The following is a 23699-nucleotide window of genomic DNA, read 5'->3' on the forward strand; positions in this document are numbered from 1 at the left end:
TACGCGTCCATAAAGGTACTGATGAAAGTGTTTGACCGCAAAAACAATGGCCAGACCTTCTTTGTCTAGCTGTGAATATCCCTTCTCAGCAGCTATCAGGGTACATAAAGCAAAACCAACAGGCTTCTCTGAACGGTCCTCCATTACATGTGAGAGAACTGCCCTGACTCCACAGGGCGAGGCATCACATGCAAGGGTGATCTCCTTGTCTGGGTCATAGTGAACAAGCAGCTTCACTGAGTGGAAGAGTTCTTTCACTTCCTTGAAAGCTTTCCCTTGCTCTTCACCCCACTGCCACTTAGTGTCATTGGGAAGCAGCTTAGACAGTGGGGTCAAAACTCTTGAGAGGTCAGGAAGAAACTTGCCATAATAATTCACCATGCCCAAAAATGATCTGAGTTCCGTGACGGTCTTAGGGCTTGGGGCCTCCCTAATAGCTCTCACTTTGTCCTCCACAGGGCAAAGCCCCTCAGCTGTGATCTTGTGTCCCAGGTGAGTCACACTCGATGCCAGGAACACACATTTTCTACGTTTCAACCGCAGCCCTGCGTCTGAGAGCCTCTTCAGCACCCGTTCTAAATTAGCCAGATGCTCCACCTCTGTAGCCCCCGTGATCAAAATATCATCAAGGTACACTGCTACGTGTGGAATCCCCTGCAGAAAAGTGTCCATTGTCCTTTGGAAAATGGCAGGGCTGGACGCCACTCCAAACACCAGGCGATTGTACTTGAATACTCCCTTGTGTGTATTAATTGTGATGTACTCCTTTGAATCCTCATCGAGCAGCAGCTGTTGGCAGGCGTGGCTCATGCCCAGCTTTGTGAACAGCTTACCCCCTGACAGGATCGCAAACAGGTCATCCACTCGTGGCAATGGCACTCCTTCAGCCTAGAGCCCTGAGTCACCGTAATCCCCACATATCCTCACTGTTTTGTCTGCCTTCAAAACTGAAACAATGGAAACCGCCCACCTTGAAAACTGAACGGGCTCAGTAATGCCCAGCCTCTGTAAACGTTCTAGCTCCTCCTCGACTCTGCCTTTCAGGGCATAGGGCACCGACCTGGGCTTAAAAACACGTGGTGTGGCCTCAGGGTCGACATGGAGTTTCACTGTCACACCCTTCAGTGTTCCCAGCTCGTCCCTGAAAACGTCACTGTACCGCTGCAGAATATCCTCTGTCGTATGTGCATATTTAGTTTCATGCCAGTTTGGCAGATCTTGCAAAGCCAATCGCGACCCAAAAGACTGGGCCCCCTGCCCTTAGCTATCACTAGACTGGTTTCAGCCTTCTGACCCCCAGCTGAAATGTTCACATATAACACCCCTAAATGAGGTATGGGCTGCCCCATATAGGTCCTAAGTTTGAGCTTTGACAGTCTAATGGGAGGCGGGTTGGACCCCCATGTCCTCCTGTAGGTCTCCTCACTAATGACTGATGCAGTAGCCCCTGAATCAACCTCAAACTTAATGTCCTTTCCCCTGACAGTGACTGTGGCATAATATGGTTCAGGTGGTTCCTCATCTGTTTCCATTCCAAATATGTTGTAGGCACACGCTGCCTCTTCATCTGCTTCTTCTAGATGGTGCGTGGCTGCCTGAGCCTGTTGAGCTTTCCCCTGCCCGGGCTTAATCTTACCCTTTGAACTTCTGTACTTTTTAGCTAAATGTCCCTTTTTGCTACAAACATGGCAGACAGTGTCTTTGAATTTGCAATCATCTGCATAGTGCGTCCCTCCTCACCTGAAGCATTCCACCCGCTTTGCCTGTTTACCAGTCTCCCTCCTGACTTGGTACACTGCTGCCAACTGCAACCCCCCCATGTCCTTTCTGGATATCCCTGACTTTATTAGCAGCCATCTCCATGCCTTGGCAATCTCTAAAGCTTTCTTGAAAGTCAACGGTGGGGTTTCCCCTAACAGGCAGCATTGTATTCTGTCATTATTAATGTCGCATACCAATCTATCACGGAGCATGTCTTCCAACACCGCTCCGAAATCACAATGCTCTGACAGCTGCCGAAGCTCGGCCACAGAATTGGCCACAGACTGGCCTGGCTTCCTGAAACGGCTGTGAAACTTACACCGTTGGACTATCACAGGAGGTTTCGGATTGTTGTGGTTTCCCACGAGCTTGACCAGTTCATCATATGGAATGTCCCCTGGTTTCCGCGGTGTGGCTAAATTCCTTATTAGTTTGCAAGTCTTTGCCCCACACACACTCAGGAGAATAGAGCGCTTCTTAGCCTCCTCAGTAATTCCATTAGCACAGAATAAGTGTCCCAACCTTTCCTCATACTCCGGTCAGTCCTCCGTTAACTCCACCAATTCAACGATCGTCCCAAGTGTAGCCATCAGAACGTGAGGCCCCTTATCGGCGTTGCTGCTCCCGTTCGAAACGTGCCGATACGTCCACAAAACCAGTTTACCTCGTCGCCAAAAATATGTGGTAACTTCTACTTTGAAAAAGGCACACTTGACAACTTCACTCCCAAAGAAACAACTTTATCTGTAATGTCAGAACTGTTAGGTATATACAGAGGCTTTCACAACCTGTACGGCATGGCAGGAACACTATATACAAAGCACACCGAAGTAAAAAGAACAGAAGTAGAACTCCCCCCGCCCCCATTATCCTAATTAGTATTAACTTACTTTTAATAATGCTCACATTTCAACACTGCAGGTCTTTATGGTGTTGGTATAAACCAGAGTGCCCAGAGGAAATCTGTGCAGTCATAAGGAGAACGTATAAACTTCTTAGAGACAGCGGTGGGGATCAAACCCCAAATGGTGGTCGTTGGTGTTGTAAAGCAATTGTACTAACCACTATACTACTGTTTCACCCTCACAGCAGCTGCGCATTTCAACAGAGCTTGCTTCATGTTGCTCATGTAGACTGTAACGGTGGGGAGGAAACACAGACGACTGGACCATCCCATTCAGGCTTGTGTTATCAGGAGTCTGGTGCAGCTTGTCGAGCCACTGTCTCACTGAGGGACTTGGGTTCAATCCCGACCTTGTGCGGTGTCTGCGTGGAGTTCGCACGCGTCGGATCCTCATACATTTGTGTTCCAAATCTTCTTCGGAAATCAAGAATGAGGCATAAAACTTATTGTTTACTATCATTTTACTAAGTGTTACAGGAGCAAAGAAGAACAAGAAGTGTCAAGAGAACAAAGAAACAACGTAATTAAAAAATAGTCGTGGTCTTCTCGTACCCAAAATTCATTGATAACAATTAGCCTATGAAATAGCCAGATTCATGTGGGGTGACACCTGCTGTTGAAAACTAAGATGTTTCCAGCACAATATAATGCACACAAAGTGCTGGAGGAGCTCAGCAAGTCAGGCAGCATCTATGGATGCGAATGAACAGTCGACGTTTCAGGACAAGACCTTTCATCAGACCCGAAAATTCCCTTAGTGTGCAGGTGAATAATAAATTCTGGGAATAGTTAATGAGATTGTGGGATTAACGTGGGATAAATTAACTCACCCCTCCACACCCCCAGCTACCACTACTTTATCACTTCCTGTCAGTCATCTTACGTACAGACACTCTAATCTGTGTGTATAAACTACCTTATGTATTCATTTTTATCTTGCATATTATCTTATATCTATCTAATGTATTTATATTTTTGTGTCTTTTTTACTACTATCGTGTTCCTTATCTTACTGTGTAGTTTTTTGAGCTGCATCGGATTCAGAGTAACCATTACTTCCTTCTCCTTTACACTTGTGTACTGGAAATGGCACTAAACAATCTTGAATCTTAATGTTTGGCAAGGTGTTGGTGGGATGAAGTGCCTGTTAGTGTTCTGTATCTCTTTATAAGTTTAAAAGAAGGGGATGATGAGGCCAGAGCGATAAGAGAAAATTATAGGAATGGAGAGAAAGGGGAGATAGAGAAATCGATGTTGATGTCATCAGGTTGGAGAGCACCAAGACACAATATGATCTCTGAGTGACAATCTATTTCAATTCAACTTCCTAATCCCACAACGGTATGTCTGTCCATGGCCTCCTCTTCTGCTGCTTTGAGGTTAGATGCAGATTAGAGAAAAAACACCTCACGTTCTGTCTTGGTCATCTCCAACCCGGCAGCTTCAACATCTCTAACTTCCATCTTCCCCTCCCCCTTTGATTTCCCTGCTTCTCTGGTCGCATTATTCCTTCTCCTGTCCTCATGACCTGCCCATCACCCACCACCTTCATCCCTTTGGTTTCCCACCTCCTTTCCTTTTTTCGATGGTCTACTGTCCTCTCCCATCAGATTCCACCTTGCTCACCTTTTGCCTTTTACCTATCACCTCCCAGCTTCCTCACGTCATACGCACTTCTCCTCTTACCCCACTTACCTACCTTCCCCCTCTCCTGGGTTCAAGCCAATTTCCTGCTAGCTTGTGCTCCTCCCATTCCCCCCACACTTTTATTCTGGCTTCTGTCTCCTTCCTTTCCAGTTGTAATGAAGATACCAGCCCGAAATGTCAACTGTCAATTTCCCTCCATTTACAGCGTTCCTCCAGCAATTTTTGTGTAGAACACTCACCTTGCATGTGTTTTCCAAACTTTTGTCTCTTTCCAATCCTCCTCCACTCCTCCCATTTCTGCCCATCATCGCTTTGTGCCCACCCTCACCACCCCGCTCAGTTCCATCCAAACGTTTCACCCACCCACTCCCCCTTCCCCGGTTCTTACAAGACCATTAGAGTCTGCGGAATTAGGCCAATCTGCTCCACTATTCCATAATGGCTGATTTATTATCCCTCTCAAGCCCATTTTCCTGCCTTTGCCCCGTAACCTGTGACACCCTGAATAATCAAGAACCTATCAACCTCCACTTTAAATATACCCATTGACTCAGCCTCCACAGCCGTGCGTGACAACGATTCACCACCTTCTGGCTGAACAAATTCCTTTGTTCCTGTATTCCGAGGCTGTGCCCTCTGGTCCAACACTCCCCCAATATATCAAGTGTCCTCTCTACACCTACTCTATATAGGCCTTTCAAAATTCAATAGGTTTCAGTAAGATCCCCCTTATTCTTCTAAAGTCCAGGGAGTTCAGGCCTAGGGCACCTGCCCTTCACCTACATAGACCACTTACTAGGACAGCACAGGCACTGGCCCTTTGGCCCACAATGTTGTGTCAAGCCAATTAAATTAATCATCAAATGTCTAACTGTTCTGTCTACACAAAGTCCATTTCCTTCCATTTGCCTCACATTCTGAACGTCTCTTAAAAGCACCCATTGTAGAGTAGGTACCTTTACCACCACCCCTGGCAGTGCATTCCAGGCACCCAACACTCTCTGTGTAAAAAACCTGCCCCTCACCACTCCTTTAAAATTACCCACTCTCACCTTAAATGCATGCCCTCTGGTATTAGACATTTCAACCCTGGAAAACAGATATCGTCTGTCTCCTCTATCTATGCTGCTCGTAATCTTATAAAACTCTATCAGATCTCCCCTAATGGTTCCCATTATCACCTTCCATTCTTATCAGATTCTGGCACCAATAGCCCTTGGTGTTGCTGATCAGTACCCCCATCCCTGTCTCAGCATCCCCCTTCTCCTTTTTATGCCATCTTTCTCCCCTCTCCACTCTCAGCCCTAATGCTGAGTTTCGACACAAAGCACTGATGATTCCTTATCCCCCCCAAGCTGCTCATCTTACTGTATTCCTTCAGCAGTTTGTTCGTTGAAAACAGCCTGATGAATCTTCACCGCATTCCCTCGATGAGAATTATACCTTTTCTTCTGGTAGGAAGGCCAAAGTTATCCAGATCAAGTCTCAAAATATCCCCATGTAATGGGAATTACAGGTAGTCGAGCAGGTAAACAAGGAGTTGTCCTTCCCTTAAAGATGTTAGAGATGGATGCTACATTTTCCAGAGACTACATATTAAGTTTAAGTTCAAGTTTATTGCCGTTTAACCATGCCAAACGAAACAGCGTTCCTCTGGACCAAGGTGCATAACACAGTACAGAACATATAACTCACACACGACAATAGAGTATTATTACTACAAATAAATTAACAAATAAAATATATTACAGAAGATTGGCATTTAGCATGAGGTGTATTTATGATACAGGTTAAAAACTAAACACTACAAGGCTACTGGAGCTTCATGAATGATGAGACCTGGGTGAAGAAGAAGCTGTTTCCTGGTCTAACAGCCCTTGTCCTAATGCGCCGGTAACTCCTGCCTGATGATAGAGGGTCAAAGATGGGAGGGATCATTGACAATGCTAAGGGCCCTGTGGTAAATATCTCGGATGGGACAAAGAGAGACCTTGGTCATCCTTAAACTGATGCGTTTCTCCGGAAGTTTATTTTCTGCTCATCATCTGCAGTACAAAGTAAATGGCAGGATACTTGGTAGTGTGGAGGAGCAGAGGGATCTCGGGGTACATGTCCACAGATCCCTGAAAGTTGCCTCACAGGTAGATAGGGTAGTTAAGAAAGCTTATGGGGTGTTAGTTTTCATAAATCAAGGGATAGAGTTTAAGAATCGCAATGTAATGATGCAGCTCTATAAAACTCTGGTTAGGCCACACTTGGGGAGTACTGTGTCCAGTTCTGGTCACCTCACTATAGGAAGGATGTGGAAGCATTGGAAAGGGTACAGAGGAGATTTACCAGGATGCTGCCTGGTTTAGAAAGTATGCATTATGATCAGAGATTAAGGGAGCTAGGGCTTTACCCTTTGGAGAGAAGGAGGATGAGAGGAGACACGATAGAGGTGTACAAGATAATAAGAGGAATAGATAGAGTGGATAGCCAGCGCCTCTTCCCCAGCTCAATACAAGAGGATATGGCTTTAAGGTAAGGGGTGGGAAGTTCAAGGGGGATATTAGAGGAAGGTTTTTTACTCAGAGAGTGGTTGGTGCGTGGAATGCACTGCCTGAGTCAATGGTGGAGGCAGATACACTCGTGAAGTTTAAGAGACTACTAGACAGGTATATGGAGGAATTTAAGTTGGGGGCTCATATGGGAGGCAGGGTTTGAGGGTTGGCACAACATTGTGGGCCGAAGGGCCTGTACTGTGCTGTACTATTCTATGTTCTATGTCTCTTTTGAGTCTCCAACACAAGTGTGTACACAATTCTTCGTTCCGCCTGCTCCAGGGAGTAGTTTATTTCCTCTGGCCACAAGAGGTCACTGTCACAGCTGTCTAAGGTGCAGTTAAAAGTTACAGGTTATTAATGATCAAATTTACATTTTTTAGTATGTCAATGGATTTGATGGTAATTGTTTACAGTTATAAAGCAGTATTTTCATAGCAAAACTTACTCAACAAAGCCTAATGAAGGAAATTGTTGGATGATGTTATTTATAAAGCATGTATTGTTATTATAAGCAACACACGCACAAAATGCCGGAGGAACTCAGCAGGTCAGGCAGCATGCATGGAAAAGAGTACAGTTGACGTTTTGTCCCAGGCCTTCATCAGAACTCATTGTTATTTCTTTCATTTTACAAATCAAACTTAATTACTGGTTTCCTGTTCTGACTTGCATTAGCAGTCTCCACCTCCCCCCTATTCTGTAATTCTGACTCAGGTTTGAATTTTACGTTCTTTTGTTGTTGTGTTATGCACAACCTGCTTTGGTCCAACTGTAATTCCACTTGGGAAAAGTCTGATCCAAACCAGTTTTTATTTCATAGAACATATGCCAAGCTGTCAACTTACTCTAAGATCAGCTTAACCTCTCCCTCCCGTGTGGCCTTCCATCTTGCTTTAATCCACCTGCCTGTCTAAGAGTCTCTGAAATGCACCTAATGTACTTGTCTCTACCACTATGCCTGACAGCATCAACCACTTTCTGTGGAAAGAACTTACCACTGACATCACACCCCCCCCCCGCCCCCGATACTGGCCTCCAATCACTTTAAGACCAAGCCCTGTCATAGCTCCATAAGACCATAAGACATAAGACCAGAATGAGGCTATTCAGCCCACCAAGACTGTTCTGCCATTCCATCATGGCTGATTTATTATCCCTCTCAACCCCATTCTCCTGCTTTCTCACTGTGACCTTTGACGCCATAAGTAATCAAGAACCTATCAACCTCTGCTTTAAGTATACACATTGACTTGGCCTCCACAGCCATCTGTGGCAATGAATTTTTGCCGACAATACGAAGATGGGTAAAGAGGCAGGTCGTGTTGAGGAAGCTGGGAGTCTGCAAAAGAACTTAGACGGTTTACAGCTGCCACAGGACCACAGACATCTGTGTGGGGTCTCAGTTTGTGGCCATGTTTCCGGTTTACGAACAGTTCAACAGGGCAGAACCCTGCTGTAATCTGGAGACAAGCTCTACACAGAATTGTGGGGAGGAGGGGTGGAATAGATAAGGTAAACCACCTTCCCTTTTAGATGAGCTGTCTGAAACCAGAGGGCATCGATTTGAAGTAAAGTGAAGGAAATTTTGAGGGATATTTTGAAGAATGTTTTTACTCAGAAGGTGGTTGAAATCTGTAAGACGCTGTGTACAGTATTGATTCAGTCTGAGCTGCTCATGTAAGTACTCCCACAGCACTTAAATAGAATTTAAGTGAGTTCCCATAATATTATGGCATAGAGGGCCAAAGTGCCTATTTCTATGCTCCATCTTTTAATGCCTCTAAAACATAATACATTGTTGATATGGTCTCTGCTAGTCAGTTGAGAGCTATTGTTATCAGTGAGGATATTCTCTATATTGGTATACCTCCAACTGGGTAGTGGTGTGGAGATACATCTCTACCAAAGGAAGTGACAGGTGCTCCTTCCTTCCACTAGCCTGCAGGTCATCCTTGGGCAAGGTGTAGCACCCGCTTAGCCACCCGATCAGGGTCATGTGAAGCCAAGGGAACAGGTGGTGGATGGTCGTACGAGCAGCTGGTGCATATCACAAGTCCTGGTTATCCGACCACTGATGCCAGGAAGACAACCTTTAAAGAGTATTGATAATGGCTGGGGTCACCCGTCTTGTAAAGACACTGCCCAGAAGAAGGCGGTGGCAAATCACTTCTGTAGGAAAATTTGCCAAGAACATTCATGGTCAGGGAGACCATGATCGTCCACATCATGCAACACGGCACGGAATGATGATGTCATACGACACAGCGCACAATGATGATGATCATCCATCTAATTGTCTGGTTTTGCAGCAATATACAGGAACCCATAGATATTACAGTGGAATCTCAGTTTGGTTTTGAGAGCAATTAGAGAGTGAGAACATAGACAAAAGAACATAGCAGTTGTGATACACGGAGCAGAAAGACATGCCTGGCAGGTCAGGCTGGGTGTGTCTTCCACTCCCACAGCGCAAGCTGGGTGCGACTAGAGATTGAAGGAGTGTGTGGAGAATGAAATAGGATTTGTGTAGCATTATCGTAAAACGGGTGTTTGATGATCAAAACGGAATCACAGGTCAAAGACCTGTTTCTTTGCTATATGACCATATCAGGGTATAGGAGGCTGGAATAAGAACATTTAACACATGTAGAACATAGAACAGAACAGGTCCTTCTGCCCACAATGTTGTGCTAACCCTTTAACCTATTCCAAAATTAATCTAACCTTTCTCTCGCACATTGTCCTCCATTTTTCTTTTACCCAAGTGCCTGTCTAAGAGTTTCTTTAATGTCTCTAATGTATTTGCCTCTACTACCACCCCTGGCAGTGTATTTCACACACCCACTACCCTGTGTAAAGAAACTGTCTCTCGCTTTTTTTACACCTTCTTCCCAACACCTTAAAGTTATGCCCCCTCGTATTAGCCGTTTCCTTCCTGGGAAAATGTCTCTGACTAAGCAACCTATCTATGTTTCTTATCCTCTTGTACTCCTCTGTCAAGACACCGCTCATCCTGGAGTTACATTCACATCTACAGAATCTCCTGTCTGCTCCCCTAACTACTGAATCCCCTATCACTACTGCTCTCCTCGACTTCCCCCCATGAGGAGCAGGAGTTGGCTCTTCAACCCCTTAATAGCTCAAGTTATGCACCCTTGGGTTAGACATTTCCTCCTCGGGAAAAATTCTCTGGCTGTCCACTCTTATCATCCTGTACACTAAATAATTAACTTGAAATTACAAAAAAACTTTACATACCGCAATGTGCAGGAGAGGGAGGTAAAGAACGGCGATTGATGAAGTGGTTGTATTTGAAAAGTCCTTAGTTTAGATTATTGAACCAAGTGGGTTGCTTCTGTGCAATAATGTTTGCAAATATATAAATCATATTAGGCAAAAAAAAACCAAAAATCTTGAAACAAGTAATCATTTCCTGTTTTGGGCAGTGATATCATTATAGTTGTTAATGTCACCAATGATGTAAGCAGATCTTTCAGGGTGTAGTCTCTCTGTCACTAGCCCTGTACTTGTGGCAATGACACTGAGATTAGAGATGACTTATTGCAGAATTACAACACTTATCATGATAAACACATGAAAGGGAAATACGTTAACTGCTCTGTTTGGGCCACTTCAGTTTTTCCTGTGCCTGGTTTGCCCACACCACCATTGTGTTCTAGACACTGTGGTTGCAGAGTTTCCTCGGGGTGCTGTGGTGGAGTCGGTACACGTTCAGTTTAATTCCATTACTCATCGCTGGGCAATAACTCAGTGTCTGACTTGTCGCTGGACACACAGCCAGCAGCTAACCTGCGGCTCCCGATGTTCCGTGTTCTGCTGCGACGCCTCAGTCAGGGGCACGGGCCTTGAATCAGCCTGTCTCCAGAGCTACAAAAATCCAAAGCCCTGAAGGCACGCTCGCCTTCCAGGCCGTGTCCATGGGATATCAAAAATGCGGCCGGTTGTGAGGCCCTAAGAGCGGGTCCCATTCCCACAAAGAACCAAAGTCAGAGTGTAATCCCAGGTCAGAGTCTTCAAAAGTACATTGAAATGAAAAAAAAAAGAGATATCAAAGATAGAAATAGAGCTGTTTCCAAAGATGCATGCAAAAGAATCGCCGTTTAGTGCCACTTTGACTTTGCTCCGCCTCCGAGTTCTAAATGTAAGCAACACACATCAAAGTTGCTGGTGAACGCAGCAGGCCAGGCAGCATCTCTAGGAAGAGGTACAGTCAACGTTTCGGGCCGAGACCCTTCGTCAGGACTAACTGAAAGAAGAGCTAGTAAGAGATTTGAAAGTGGGAGGGGGAGGGGGAGATCCAAAATGATAGGAGAAGACAGGAGGGGGAGGGATGGAGCCAAGAGCTGGACAGGTGATTGGCAAAGGGATATGAGAGGATCATGAGACAGGAGGCCCAGGGAGAAAGAAAAGGGGGATGGGGGGAAAATCCCAGAGGATGGGCAAGGGGTATAGTGAACGGGACAGAGGGAGAAAAAGGAGAGAGAGAGAAAGAATGTGTGTATATAAATAAATAACGGATGGGGTACGAGGGGGAGGTGGGGCATTAGCGGAAGTTAGAGAAGTCAATGTTCATGCCATCAGGTTGGAGGCTACCCAGACAGAATATAAGGTGTTCTTTCTCCAACGTGAGTGTGGCTTCATCTTTACAGTAGAGAAGGTCGTGGATAGACATATCAGAATGGGAATGGGACGTGGAATTAAAATGTGTGGCCACTGGGAGATCCTGTTTTCTCTGGCGTACAGAGCGTAGGTGTACGTCCAGTTTTCTATTACAACAATGGTTGCACCTCATAACGTAATTAACAAAACTCCTGAATCTTTGACGTCATCACTGCTGCATTCCATGTCTCTGAGGCTTTGCCTGCGGTTCTGTTACCACATTAGCATAATCCACATCCTTATTTACTAGGTGCTAGCCCTCATTATACACTCCCCGACAACAATGGTTACGGGGAGAGATTTGAGAGTCTGATCTGTGCCAAACTTGCCTGGTGCCATCAACTTGCACCCAGACCATAGTCCTCCATACCCCTCCCATCCAAGTACCTATCTAAATTTCACTGAAATGTTAAAATCAAACCAACATTCACAACCTCCTCTGGCAAATCATTCCACATTCTCACCATCCTCTGAGTGAAGAATTTCCCTCTAATATTCTCCTTAATCCTTTCACCCTTAACCCGTGATTTCTAGTTCTAGTCTCACCCAGCCTCAAGTGAAAAGCCTGCTTGCATTTACCCTGTCTATACCTCTAATAATTTTGTATACCTCTATCAAATCTCCCCTCATTCTCCTACAGTCCATGGAATTAAGTCCTAACCTATTCAACCTTTCCCTATAACTCAGATCGTGACCCGGCAACATACTTGTAAATTTTCTTTGCACTCTTTCAATCTTATTGATATTTTTCCTGTAGATAGGTGACTGGAATTGCACACAATACTCCAAATTATACCGCATGAACACCTTATCAGCATAACATGCCAAATCCAGTATTCAATACTCAATATAAAGACCAATGTAAAAAGAGCTCTCTTTCAGACTCTATCTACCTTTGACACCTCTTTCAAGGAATTCAGTGGTTTGGTTCAATGGTAATACGTAGATCTGAATTTGCAGATCCCTCTGTACTATTGCACTCCTCAATGTCCTACCATTCACTGTGCAAGTCCTAACCTGGTTTCTCCTTCCAAAGTGCAACACCTCATACTTCTCTGCATTAAGCTCCATCTGCCATTTTTCAGTCCATTTTTCCTGCTGGCCCAGTCCCACTGCAAGCTTTGATAGCATTCCTTGCTGTCCACTATTCCCCCAATCTTGGTGTCATCTGAAAATCTGCTGATCCACTTTAGCATGTTATCCAGGTCATTGATATACTGTAGGTGACAAACAACAGACCCAACACTGATCCCTACAACACAGATAAAAGTTGCTGGTGAACACAGCAGGCCAGGCAGCATCTCTAGGAAGAGGTACAGTCGACGTTTCGGGCCGAGACTAACTGAAAGAAGAGCTAGTGAGAGATTTGAAAGTGGGAGAGGGAGGGAGAGATCTAAAATGAGAGAAGAAGACAGGAGGGGGAGGGATGGAGCCAAGAGCTGGACAGTTGATTGGCAAAAGGGATATGAGAGGGTCATGGGACAGGAGGCCTAGGGAGAAAGAAAAGGGGGAGGGGGGGAAGCCCAGAGGATAGGCAAGGGGTATAGTGAGAGGGACAGAATGAGAAAAAGGAGAGAGAGAAAAGGAATGTGTGTATATAAATAAATAAATAATGGATAGGGTACGAGGGGGAGGTGGGGCATTAGTGGAAGTTTGAGAAGTTAATCCCTGCAGCACACTTCTGGTCACAGGCCTCCAGTCAGGGAGGCAACCATCTACTACTATTCTTCAGCTTCCCTCATGAAGCCAATGTCAAATACAATTTACTACCTGGGTGGTAGGCTGGGCTTATTTTCCCTGGAATGAAGGAGGTTAATAGAGGGATATAAGATTATAAGAGGCAAAGGTAGGGCAAATAGTCAGAAACTTTTTTCTAGTGATAGGGCTATCAAAAACAAGGTGCATAGGGTTACGTGAAAGAAATGAGATTTAAAGGAGATAGGATGGGTATGTTTATGATATGATTATGAAGACACGTAGTCCTCTTTTATTGTCATTTAGTAATGCATGCATTAAGAAATGATACATTATTTCCTTCGGTGTGATATCACAAAACACAGGACAAACCAAGACTGAAAAAACTGACAAAACCACATAATTATAACATATAGTTACAAACAGTATAACAATACCATAACTTGATGAAGAAGTCCATGAGCACAGTAAAGTTCAGTTTCTCAAATGTCCCACATCTCGCGCAGACGGGAGAAGGAAGAAAAACTCTCCCTGCCATGCCGACCACAATCCGTCTCTGAGTCATCCGGAAACTTCGAGCTTTGATCAGCTCTCCAACACTGAGTACTGAGCGCCATCTCTGTCTGAACGATTTGACCTCCTTCTCGGTTGCCAAAAGCAGGCAAGGCCGGGGATTTTGAGGCTACCCTCTGAAAGATTCCCGACCGCACAGTAACGACAGCAGCGAACGGGCTTTTCAGAAATGTCTCCAGATGTTCCTCTGTGCTTTCACATCCATTCTCCATCAAATCAGAATTGTCCACGGCCCCTATTTAACAGATACGATATCATTTTTCACCGGAGAGCTGCGTACACGCAGGCGCGTCGCCATCTTCTCCTCCCACCGTTTTTGATATGGATAATGGTTGTTTTCTGGGGCATGCCTGCAGAATGGAATCAAAAACAATTACAATGCTTAAGAGTCATTCAGACAGATGCTTAAATAGAAAGGCAACAGAAGGAGACATGAGAGACTGCAGTTACCAGAATCTGGAGGAAGAAACGAACTGCTGGGTGGACTCAGTGCGGAGGCGAAGGGATGCTCGACATGACCTGAAGACATAGGAGGGCCAGAACATGGAGAAAGGAGGAGGAGTCAGACAGAGACCAGTGGGTGATAGGGCAGAACCGGGTGAGGTGATAGGGAGGAGCGTTGGTGGTCACACAAGTGGGAGAGAGGGAGGGCGAAGTGTTGGTACTGAAGCTGGCAGCTGAATCAGAATCAGCTTTGTTATTGTTGTCTAATGTAAGGTGAGATTTGTTGTCTTGCAGGAAGAATATTAGGCATGTGTTGGGCTGGAGGACAATTAAGGATAGAGACGTGCTGGTAGATGATAGATGGATTCACATAAGGGAGGGTAATTGGCAGTTGGAACTGAGTGGGGGAGGTGAAAGGAAAGATTAAGATCAGGGAGGAGAACAGATGGAGCCGCTTATATGGAGTCACAGAACAGTACAGCACAGATCTAGGTTCTTCTGCCCAACCAGACCATGCTGACCATGGTGCCCACTCATCTACTCCCAGTTTCTTGAGTTTGGCCCATATTCCTCTGAGCCAGGAGCTCCCCACCTGGAGCCCACAGACTTCTTGCTTAATGGTATTGGTCCATGGCATAAAAAAGGCTTGGAATCCCGTTCTAAGCCCTTCTCAATCGATCTATCCAAGCTCCCACTTTTCTTAGAAGAAAGAGACGAGTAGACTTTAGCTAATAAGGGGCTGAATAGACAACTACTGCTACAAATGGGGGGAGAAGAAAAGAGCAGTGGTGACAGTGGAGCAATAGTTAGGGGAGCAATTCTGTGGACGTGAAAGAGACTCTAGGATGAGCGGTGACTTGATAGAGATGTACAAGATGATAGGAGGCATAGATAGAGTGGACAGCCAGAGACTTTTTCCCAAGATGGAAATGGCGAATACGAGGGGACATAATGTTGAGCAATTGGATCATTTAGATACTATTGTCTCTGCCTCAACCACTTCCTCTGGCAGCTCACTCCATATACTCCCCATCCATTGAGTGAATAATTCGCTCCTCAGTTGAGGAAGGGTAACAAGTATTGGTGATGAGAGGGGGGAGGGATAGAAATAGTGAACTGGAGGCAATTGTAAAGGAACATGGGGGAGCGGTCATAACGCAAGAGAGTCTGCAGGTGCTGGAAATCATGAGCAGCGTGCACAAGTTGCTGAAGAACTCAACAAGTCAGTCAGCGTGTAAGGAAGAAAGTAAACAGCCAATGTTCTGGGCTAAGACTCTTCATCAGGAGTGAGTTTCCCAAAACTGGAAAATTCAGTGTTTAAACCACTCGGTTGGAGGCTATCCAAGTAGAGTATGAGATTCTGTTCTTCTGATCTGTTTTTGCCCTCTCGCTTGCAGTGGAGAAGGCCAAGGACTGACAGGTCGGTGTGGGGAGTTGAAATGCCATGCGATTGGGAGCTCAAGGTAGCCATCGTGGACAGAGAGCGGGAGCTCTGTAAAATGGACACCTAGTCCTCTCCCTCGAGCAGTTGTGAGGAACCGCACATGAATATCTGCTTCACCTGAAAGGCAAGGAAGGATGTGGTCCTGTTGCAGGCAGACGAGATTGACGTAGGTTGGCAAAAAAACACGTTGGCATGGACATGGCGCACTGAACAGCCCGTTTCTGAGCTGCACTGCGATTGGTTTGTGTGATGGATGGTTTCTCACAGGAAAGCGGTTAACCAGACCAGATTGAAACTCTGATGGGTTTAGAAATGTGTAAAGTGATCTCATTAAGGTGTACTCAATTCTTTTAGGTCTAAAGAGGGTTGAGACAGAATTGATGTTTCCTCAGGGTGGGGTGCCCAGAAGCATGGATCACAGTCTCTGAATAATGGTCGGGCAATTCAGGACTGGGGTGAAAAAGAAACACTTTTACCTTGGCGGTAATAAACGAGGCTCCCTGTTGGTTGTGGTCGACCACGGATGTTGCGTCCTAGATGCCTCTCGTGATTCACAAGCCAATATGCAAGCCAAGGCATCACAATATGGGGAGCAATGTAGCGGGCTCTCCCTCTCCAATCAGCTAGTTAATTCAAAAGAAATGACAGAGGCCGATACAGTTTGGCACCAGTGGTGTCACAGGATTTGACAGTCAGCACCGAACGCAGCCCTGGACTGCCTAAGGGACTCCAGCTCCGGATGTTTTCTTAGGGTTTACTCCCAAAGCCTCCCCCACACCTGGGTATAACCGCAAGGCAGGAGAGGTTTGAGGTCAGTTTTCATCCTCCTGGATGAGCTGCCAATCACTGGTGATGAGCCTTATTTACCTGGTGACTGATTTTAAGGTGCTAGTAACCCATTTTTGCCTCTTCTCCTGTCAGTAAAAACAGTTCGGCCAGGCTTAGTAGCCAAGCCAATAGGCCAAGAGCTGATCTTGGTTATCAGGGCCTATTTGAAATGCACACCATTGAGAACATTTAATTGATAGTGGGAGTTTACCTCTACTACCTCCCCCGGCTATGAGAACTAGGTGGGAACGCTTGGAAATCTCTATACTAAAGGGCTAAGGAGGGTCAGTTTTTTTGAAGAAAGACCTTAGATATAAACAAGCTGAATAGTCAACTTCTGTTGCTAAGGGGGTTGGGGGATGGGGAGAAGAGAAGAGCACTGGTGATACGGAATTCAGTAGTTAGGGGAGCAAACGGGAGATTCTGTGGACTTGAATGTAACTCCAGAATTACATTCAATAATTTGATAGAGGTGTACAAGATGATAAGAGGCGTAGATTTGATTTGACATTCAGAGACTTTTTCCCAGCGCTGTAATGTCTCATATGTAGGGGTTTACTTTTAAGGTGATTGGAGGAAAGTATCGAGAGAATGTCAGAGGTAAGTTTTTTGGTGATTGGAATGTGCTGCTGGGGGTGGTGGAGGAAGCAGGTACATTTGGGGCATTTAAGAGACTCTTAGTTAGGCACATAGATGACAGAAAAATAGAGGGCTATGTGAGGGGGAAGTGTTAGATTGATCATAGAGTAGGTTAAAAGGTCAGCACAATGTCTTGGGCTGAAGGGCCTGTACTATGCTGTAATGTTCTACATTCAACGTTCTTTATGTTCTATATTCTATGTTCGATGTAAACAAAATCTTGTTTGCTCAGTCTCTGGAATGGGGCTTGAACCTGTAGCTCTCTGATTCTGAGAGAAAACACCATTTAGCTGAAGCCATCATTCCATAATTATGAGCTCCAGCGCCCTAACTCAGCTAATAGATTTGAAGCAAAAAGACAAACTGCGCATCCTGGAAGTCTGAAACAAGGCCAAGAAAGGCTGGAAGCAATTGGCAGCTCAGGGACAACTTGTGGGATGAGAAATAAAGATACTTCAGAACTGGAAAATGAGGAAGAAAGGATGTGTTAAATTGGAGAGAGGAGTTTGGATGGAGAGAACTTATTCCCCAAACAAAATTGTTAGGATAGCAATTATAAAAAAGGAATAGTAGCTGGCTGCTAAAGATACAACTGAAAAGAATGTAGTTTTATTGAGGGAGCATAATTTTAAGGTGGTGAAGAAAAGTATATAGGGCATCTGGGTAGCCTCCAAACTGATGGCACAAACATTGACTTCTCTAACTTCCATTAATGCCCCACCTCCCCCTGGTACCCCATCCTTTTATTTATGTGTGTACGTATGTATGTATTTATTTATTTATTTGTCTCTTTTTTTTCTCCCTCTGTCCTTCTCACTATAACCCCTTGCCCATCCTCTGGGCTCCCCTCCCTCTTTCTTTCTCCCTAGGCCTCCCATCCCATGATCCTCTCCCTTCTCCAGCCTCATATCCCTTTTACCAATCAACTTTCCAGCTCTTAGCTCTATCCTTTCCCCTCCTGTCTTCTCCTATCATTTTGGATCTCCCCCTCCCCCTCTCAGATCTCTCACTATCTCTTCTTTCAGTTAGTCCCGACAAAGGGACTCGGCTGTACCTCTTCCTATAGATGCTGCCTGGCCTGCTGCGTTCACCAGCAATTTTTATGGGGTGATGAAAGAGGCAGCTGTATCAGGGGCATTTAAGAAACTCTTAGATGGAGGGCTATGGAGGAGAGAAGAGTTATATTAATCTTCGAGTATGTTAAAAAGTGACACAACATCGTCGGCCGAATGACCTGTACTGTGTGATACTATTCTATGTTTTATGAATGCAATGCACTTAATTGAAAGAAATGCAATGGGCCGGAGGAACTCTTTTACTCCCAGCCCCAGATGACAGAGAGAGTAATGAGGCAGGATGGCATCTGTAGTTGCATGGGGCAGCACTGTGATGGGGGAGTGAATGTAGACCAGGGAGTCACTGAGGGAAAGGTTCCATCACAATGCTGAAAGTGGAGGGGAGGGGAAGACAATTAATGATAATGCTAATTTGCCATGATTATTTTGTTTAGGTTTATAGTACAGTAGTATGCCCTTCTGGCCCAATGCTCCCATGCCGCACCATTACACCCATGTGACGAATTAACACACTAACTGCATGTCTTTGGAATATAGGAGGAAACCAGAGCACCTGGAGGAAATCTATGAGCTCTCAGGGAGAACGTACAAACTCCTTACAGACAGCAGTCGGAAATAAAGAAGTAGTGAGGTTATGTTCATGGGTTCAATGTCCATTCAGAAATTGGATGGCAGAAAAGAAGAGGCTGTTCCTGAATCATTGACTGTCTGCCTTCAGGCCTCTGTACCTCCTTCCTGACGGTAGCAAAGGGAACAAGGCATGTCCTGGGTAAAAGGGACCATTAATGATGGATGCTGCCTCTTTGAGGCATTCCTCCTTGAGGATGTTCTGGATTCCATTGAGGCTAGTGTCCATGATGGAGCTGAATGAGTTCACAACTCTCTATTTGCACAACTGGAGTGGTGGCTCCAGTTTATTCTGGCCTCTTCTCCCTTCCTTTCCAGTCCTGATGAAGAGTCTTGGCCCAAAACACCGACTGTTTATTCCCCTCCACAGATGCCATCTGTTCTGCTCAGTTCCTCCAGCATTTTGTGAGTGTGTAGACGTTTATTGACTTCTCTCATGTGGGCGTGTGCTTCAGGACGTGTAAATATTATGCTGAGGGGAACTACCCTTTTCTCCTCATGGTTCACATTTTTCCTTTTGCATTTCATCTTTGCGTGCACGAAGCTTTTGCTTTCCCTGCGAGTCTAGGATCACTGTGGGGGAGGTTATACTGATGGTTACGGGGTGGAGACAAGGGGGTTTTGTGAGGTCGCGATGGAAAAGCAAAAGTCCCTTCAAACCCCATTTTATCTTATCTAGAATAATACAGCACAAGAACACGCCCTTCAAAACACAGTATTTGTGCTGAACATGTTGCCAAATTGCACTTAGTTGAAAGAAACGCAATGGGCCGGAGGAACTCTTTTACTCCCAGCCCCAGATGACAGAGAGAGTAAAGAGGCAGGATGGCATCTGTAGTTGCATGGGGCAGCATTGTGATGGGGGAGTGATTGTAGACCAGGGAGTCACTGAGGGAAACTAATTCCTTTTGCTTTCGCAAGACCCATTTTCCTTCAGTTCTCTGCATATTCATGTGCCAATCTGAAAGCTTTTTAAACAACACAATCACATCTGATTCTACCACTACCTCTGATAGAGCATACAGATACCTCTCACTCTCTGTGTAAAAATAAACTTGCCCCGCACTCCTCCTTTGAAGGTCTCCCCCCGCCCCGCTTCACCTTGAATGCGTGCTGTCCAGGGCCCTCCACACTTCACCCATTTCAGGAAGTTCCGTCCTTCCATCCTGAGGACATGGCATATTGCACTCATTTTCATCCACCTCAATACAGGAAGGATGTGGAGAAAGCGCCAAAGTGGTTTACCATGATGCTGCTTGGCTGAGGAGGCATGTGCAATAATGGGAAGTTGAACAAATGTGGGTTGTTTTCTCTGAAACAGCGGCTGAGGGAAGATCTGATGGAAGCTTATAAGACTGTGAGTGGTTTTATAAGATTGTGACACGTTATGACTTCATGCATGCTTCAATGAGTCGTCTAACCAAATTACTATTCATTTTCCTAGAACTTACCAAAGTCTCCAAGCACTAATTAGTCAGCACTTCCAGCTCTCCTTCTTGGTGCTCTTTCAGATCTTGGAAATTAGAGGCCGGTGGTAGGACAGCTACTGGAGACAATTCTTAGGGATGAGATCTTTGAGCATTTGAGAAAGCTCATTCAGGGATAGTCAGCATGGTTTTGTTCAGGGCAGGTCACCTCATACTAGATTTTTTTTTGTGGAGGTGGCAAAGGTTATTGATGAAGATTGAGTAGCGGATGCTGTCTATGTTATGTATGCGCAGAGCAAGAACTGCAACAAAGCAGTATGATTAAACGTTTCTCTTGAGTCACGTTAGTAACGGCACATAGTGGGCAACTTCCAGCACGCGAGCAGCAAACTAGGTCCATTGTGACGAAAGGGCATATGCACTCGAAAGCCCACACCCAAAGGAGAGAGAGAGAGAGAGAGTCCTCCATATGTAGGAAAAGATTTTCCATGAGATTGATCAGCCACATGTCCACGCACCATTTTCTCACTATCGGTCTGATACGGTACAATCCTCTCCCTCCATAGATTGGATCTGCAGAGAAAGGGAATAAGTGAGGTAAACTGAGAAAAGGCATCCCTCACAGTAGGCGCATCCAGAAGACTAAGGTGCCTGGGATTACAGCGACATGCCCATTTGGATTTAGAACTGGCTTGCCCTGCCACCACCAAGATCTCATTATTAGGACAGTGAGCCGTTTACTGTTTACCTGTGCTGCACACTTCACATGCATCTTGAATTTATTTATTAACTTATTTCTGGTAATATTTTATTTTATGTGCTGTGTGCAGAATATAAAAGCAAAGATGTAATGCTGAGGCTTTATAAAGCACTGGTGAGACCTCACTTGGGATATTGTGAGCACTTTTGGGCCCCTTATCTTAGAAAGGATGTGCTGACATTCGAGAGGGTTCATGAAAGATTCATGAAAATGATTTTTGGACTGAAAGGCTTATCGTATGAAGAGCGTTTGATGGCTCTGGGCCTCTACTCACTGGAATTCGGAAGAATGAGGGGTGACCTCAGTAAAACCTATCCAATGTTGAAAGGCCTCAATAGAGTGGATGTGGAGAAGATGTTTCCTATGGTGGGGGAAGTCTCAGATCAGAGGACACAGTCTCAGAATAGAGGGGTGTTCTTTTAGGATGGAGATGAGGAATTTCTTTAGCCAGAGAGTGGTGAATCTATGGAATTCATTACCAGAGGCATCTGTGGAAGCCAAGTCTTTAGGTGTATTTAAGGCAGATGTTGATATATTCTTGATTAGTCAGGGCATGAAGAGATATGGGGAGAAGGCAGGAAAATTGGGCTGGGAGGGAAAATGGATCAGCCACGATGAAATGGGGGAGCAGACTCGATGGGCCAAATGGCTTAATTCTGGTCCTATACCTTATGGTCTTACAGCTTGTGATATATGTATTGTGGGTGCACCGTGGTCCAGAGGAACATGGTTTTATTTAGTTGTACATATATTCAATCAGATGACAATAAACTTGAATTTGAACAGAAGATGGAGGGTACGTCTAATAGGTCTTATTCTGGCTATAGGTCTATGAGTAATAGTGTTCCATAGTGATCCCCACTGGAATTCTGCTGTTTATGATATTTAGATGGGTGTGTTGGTAAATTTGCAGATGACACAGAGATTGGTGGCATCGAGAACAGTGTAGAATAGGGGTTCCATACCTAGTGACCATGGGCCCCTTGCTTAATGGTATTGATCCATGGCTTAAACAAGGTTGAGAAGCCCGGGAGTAGAAGATTGCCAAAGGGTATAGAGTGACGTAGATCAATTGCAGATATAGACAGACAAATGTCAGATGGAGTTTAGTCCAGGCAAGTGTGAGCTGTTGCGCTTTGGCATATTAAATGTAAAGGGAAAGTACACAATTAGTGGCAGAACCTTCAACAGTGTGATGTTTGGAAGGATCTTGAGGTCTAAGTCCCTAGCTCCCTGAAAGTGACTTACTTTACTACCTGTTATGCTGCTGGCATTTAGGGCAGCAATGAAGGTCCTCCATCTCTGGTTTCCTTCATCGTGTCAGTAGCTTCCTCTCAGTTTTCACTACTGTCAGCCATGCAGGTCCTGGGTGGAGACTCAAGAATACCATTATGCTCCGACGTAGAAGGATTCTTCATTGCTGTTTCCGAAACAATTTTGTTTTACCAATCAGTGCTGTTAGCCTTGAGTTGAACCCCTGAACCCAGAGGACCAGTGGAACACTCTTAGTCTGTCCTCTACCCTTTGACCTGCTTGGCATGGGTGACCCTACCAAGAACCAAAGCATAAAGCCCTGACTCCAGCCAACATAGCTCTCCCGGTCACTGAGGCACGCAAGCCTCCAAACCCAACGACAAGGCTGTGGCGCTCTTGGGGGCATCTCCCTGAAAGTGGCAGGGGAAATTGGTCAGGCGGTAAAGCAGGTGTATGGCATGCATGCCTTTCAGTCAGGACATTGAATTCAAGTCAGGAAGTCATGTTGCAGCTTTGTAAAATGCCAGATGAGAAATTAGAATGGGAATTGGTTTATTGTTTTCACACGCACCAAGGTAAAAGGAAATTCATTACCCAGTGCACTAAGGTAAAACTATAAAAGAGTGCAGAATAACGTGTAATAGTGACAGAGAAAGTGCAGTGCAGGTGGACAATAAGATGCAAAATCATACTGAGAGAGATTGTGAGGTCAATTTTTTTCGGGGGTCTTCAAGAGTAATTTGGATAGATACTGTATGCAGTGGTGAAAATTTTGCAAGAGTTACGGGAAAAGGGCTAGGGTGTGGATTGTTCTAGCTGTGTGCCAATGCAATACCAGAACAGATGGCCTCTTTCTCTTGTGCAATCATTTGATGATGCTGTAACCTAGCTGGGTGGCATTAGTCAACCTAAATGAGTGAACAATTAGCCGTAATAAATGTAATAATTCTCATCAGCACTCGGTTTCAAATGTGGAACTATAAATGTGGAAAGGAGTAGTTGTCCAGGTGGCCCAAACCAGCACAATGAGTTAGAAAGTCACAGTTTTGTAATTGGCTTATTATTGTCTTTTGTATAGACATACAGTGAAAAGCTTTGTCAGCATGCCGTCCAGACAGATCAGTCCATAATCAGTACATTGGGTTAGTGCAGAATATACTTCTAAAATTACACAGAAAGTGGTGCAGTGCAGGTGGGTAAATAGGGCCATGACAAGGTAATGCGAGTGATCACGAGGCCATCTTCATTCAGATTTCACGTTTCGAGGTAGTTTATTGTCATTCTTCAGAGCACAAATGGAAAGGAGAACAAAATGAATGTTACTCCGGATCTGATGCACAATTTACAATAAGCATACAGAACACAATTTAAAAAAGCACAATAAATATAATAAA

General features: G+C 45.0%; 1 protein-coding gene across 1 annotated transcript in view; it reads right to left on the bottom strand.

Annotated features, from left to right (window-relative positions):
* Nucleotides 1-10236, bottom strand: part of akap17a (A kinase (PRKA) anchor protein 17A) — an 80873-nt gene extending 70637 nt beyond the window's left edge. The window contains exon 1 of the mRNA XM_072262662.1: nt 10117-10236. The gene's annotated coding sequence lies outside the window, so the exon portion shown is untranslated. The remainder of the gene's footprint in view (nt 1-10116) is intronic.
* Nucleotides 10237-23699: the final 13463 nt, after the last annotated feature.

The sequence above is a fragment of the Mobula birostris genome, chromosome 7, assembly GCF_030028105.1.
Source record: "Mobula birostris isolate sMobBir1 chromosome 7, sMobBir1.hap1, whole genome shotgun sequence".
NCBI lineage: Eukaryota > Metazoa > Chordata > Chondrichthyes > Myliobatiformes > Myliobatidae > Mobula > Mobula birostris.